This window comes from Apium graveolens, chromosome 2, assembly GCF_009905375.1.
Source record: "Apium graveolens cultivar Ventura chromosome 2, ASM990537v1, whole genome shotgun sequence".
Lineage (NCBI taxonomy): Eukaryota > Viridiplantae > Streptophyta > Magnoliopsida > Apiales > Apiaceae > Apium > Apium graveolens.
The window spans coordinates 190674171-190677668 of record NC_133648.1 but is presented as its reverse complement, the minus strand read 5'-3'; the positions used below and the strand labels follow the sequence as shown (position 1 = coordinate 190677668).

The 3498-nt window shown below is 35.4% G+C and overlaps 1 non-coding gene across 1 annotated transcript; it reads right to left on the bottom strand.

Annotated features, from left to right (window-relative positions):
- Positions 1–2784: 2784 nt before the first annotated feature.
- LOC141709354 (small nucleolar RNA R71) lies at positions 2785–2891 on the bottom strand. Its single transcript, XR_012569936.1, has one exon. It is a non-coding gene; the product is annotated as a small nucleolar RNA R71 (small nucleolar RNA).
- Positions 2892–3498: the final 607 nt, after the last annotated feature.

The following is a 3498-nucleotide window of genomic DNA, read 5'->3' as shown; positions in this document are numbered from 1 at the left end:
TAGAAGTGTGATTTTCCTAGTGCTATAATGAAATCTTGTTAAGATATAACTTGCATGTTTGATATTTGATGAATTCTTGAGTTTTGATGATAAATGGGATATAAGCTTTATTACTAGGTGATTTTATGTTCAGTTGAATGAATTGGGATGCATGTCTTAGGAATCTATATGCATGTTACTAAAAGTCATTGCATGTTAATGTTCTATGTTTCTTTAGGTTTTGAACTTTTGATTGGTTCGAATTTTTCTTAAAAATTGTGTGGGAAAAATGATTTTGATGTGTGATAGTATGAATGGTAGCATTAAAATGGTTGGAAGTGATTTAGTTGGTTTTGTGTTAGTGTTGTGTTCGAATTTTTGTAAATAAAAAAGAGAGGAGTAGTTGTTTTCTTAAGGTAAATGAGGTTTAAGTATCAAAGTATCTTTTATCATGATTAAATGGTTTTTAGTTCGAGTTTTCACTTTTTAAAAAAAGGGGTTTTTGGTTTTGATTCAAGTTTACAAAGGATTTTGGTTTGAGGATCTAAACTTGCTTCAGTTTTCTTTGAAAAAGGTTTTAAATGATAAATTTTGGCTTGAACTAAAGATTATAAATGATCCATATACTTGCATGTCAATTTTTGGTGTTGCATGTGATCTTTCTTGGGAAAATTCGAATGGTATAAATCGAATTTATAGAAAAATTAAGATGAATTCTGTGCTTAAAGTGTTGCTTATGTGTTTCCATGAATTATAATGATGAATTAGAGTTAGATTTGGATGAAATAATGATTGCATGTTAAGATATGAGGTTGTATTTGACAAGATTAGAATCTAAAAGAATCGTTGGATTTCTTGTTTGTGTTTTGTGATAAAGCCGAATGGATTATGGTTGTAAAAGTAATTGATTTGAATCCAATATCTTACCAAGTGAATGCATGTGAGATTTCTAAGAACTTTGTGATTTATTTGTTTGTTTTGGTTTGAATTAAATGATGTATAAGGGGGGGTTTGAGTCGTCTTGATATTAGGTTATATATTTGATATGATAACTCAAGTATAGAGTTTGAAATACAAGGATTTAATGCTATATGTCATCGCAATACGTGATTTGAAGTCTATTTGGTTAAAGTATATGGGTTTTGGTATAAACGTGCTTGTATTTATGATCGAGTATATATATACTCTTCGGGTATTGCGATAAAGGGAATTGTTAAGCGTTCTGGGAACATCGAGTGAGAATCTAATTAGGGTTTAATTGTTGAATTATAGATTCGGAGCGTGAAGGCATTTGGGCTAGGAAAGGGAAAGGTTTACTAGGTGGCACTAGTTCAACCTCTGTGAAATAGGAAAGCGAATTCAGGCAAGTAACTCTACTTACTTGTGTAAATTGTTATAGAGAGGATATTGTTCATGCCATGATAGAGTATTGAGCTTTTATAGCGTCGTACACTTATTATTGATTCTTGAGATGCCATGTCATTATCCTTGTGAACTTGTTATTGATAAGATTATTGTTCAAACCTTTTTGTAACCTTTTCTTATCCTGATCACCTGTTAATACCTTGAATTCTTGTAAAACCTATAAGAACCTTTACGAACCCCTTGTGTAAAAATCCTTCATTCCTTTGTAATATTATACATGATGATCCTTAAAACTGCTATGATTCCCTAACTTGTATACCTTGTGATCATTTGATCAAGATCCATAGCATTGAACTTTGCTTATCCTTATTTCATTCACTTTCTTTGGATTCTTGAAATTGAACTTAAGAATGAGTTTCGACATGAAAGAGTCTGAATGATTTCATATTCTTGGTAATGATAAAATGAATTTAGTAAAACCTTTCTTTTCTAATACAAGGTTTTCCAAACGAATTCCTGATGGATTGGATTTGGGACGTAAGAGACTAAGGGGACTAGTCCAGTCATATAAGAGGCTAGCGGGGCTAGTCCGATTTAAGGCTGAAATTATGCCATAGGTACCTTAAAGACCAGATGGAGGTCGGTACGGGCTGATCACCCATATTATTATGACTTGAAAGTTAAAGTAGTCCAATCAAGGGTTCCATAATTATTTAAAGAGGAATTGAATTCCTTATTCAGTACTTGATTCTTTGAAAGTGAAATGGCTTATAATGTTTTGAAAAGGGTTGATTGTGATATTGATTAGCATACAGCTTGTGAACCCTGATTTTGATTCTGATAATATTATCAATCATATAATTGATTCCCAATGATGAATAGATTCTCGCTTTCCATTTGAAAGATCATTTGAGATCCTGTTAATGATTTGTGATGAATGTCAGTTTTCACCCTATCTGGAGCTTTATTTCCTAAAAGCCCAAAGCCTTTCTTCATAACCCTTTCATAGCCCAAAGACAGAAATCTGCCACCTAGAGATATTAAAGTAGAATGCCCTGAAAACAGTAATGGTATATTATGAATTTTGTATCGTGGAACTGTTATATAGTTACTTGCTGAGTTTTATACTCATATGTTTTACTTTGATCTAACCATGGCAGTTAAGCAAGAAGATGGCTAGGCTTAGGCACATCGAGATCTCAGTTTGGGGGTTCTCCTACTAAAGACCTCGATATGCACATTAGGAATTTCATCGAGATCTGCGACACTTTCAAGTTTAATGATGTGACTGAAGATGCTATCAAGCTACTCAACTTCCCATTTTCTCTGAGGGACAAAGCTAAGTGTTGGTTACACTCTCTACCAGCAGGGTCTATCACCACTTGGGAGGATCTTGCGCAAAAGTTTCTCACTAAATTCTTCCCTATGGCGAGGACTGCTGCAATCAGGAATGCTCTTACCCAGTTTGCTCAGTAAACAGGAGAATCTCTGTGTGAGGCTTGGGATCGATATAAGGAGATGCTAAGGAAGTGCCCACACTATGGCATTCCTGATTGGATGATTATCAACTGTTTCTACAATAGATTGGGTGCTACTTCTAGACCCATGCTAGATGCAGCATCAGGAGGAGCCTTGTGGGCTAAGAGCTGCGATGAAGCTTATAAACTTATTGAACTGATGGCTGCTAATGAGTACCAGAATCCTTCCCAGAGGCTGACTCAGGGAAAAGTCACAGGAATTCTGGAGTTGGACGCAGCAACTGCTATCACTGCCCAACTTAAGGCTTTGATGATGAAGGTGGACACTTTGGCTAATTATGGAGTTAATCAAATCATTAGTGTCTGTGAGCTTTGTGCTGATGCCCATGAGACTGATCAGTGTGCAATTTCTAGTGAATTAGCTGAATTCGTGAGCAACTTCCAGCTATTGCAACAACCAGTGCCAGCCACATATCATCCCAACAACTGCAATCATCCTAATTCCAGATAGAGCAACACTCTGAATGTGGTTCAACAACCTTATAAGTATTATCCAGCTAAGCAGTACAACCCCCCTGGTTTTCAGCAACCGCAGTATGCACCAAGACAACAACTCCAACTGCAACAAGCTAAGAAAAAATCGGAATTAGAGGAGTTGAAGCTTATGTGCAAAAGT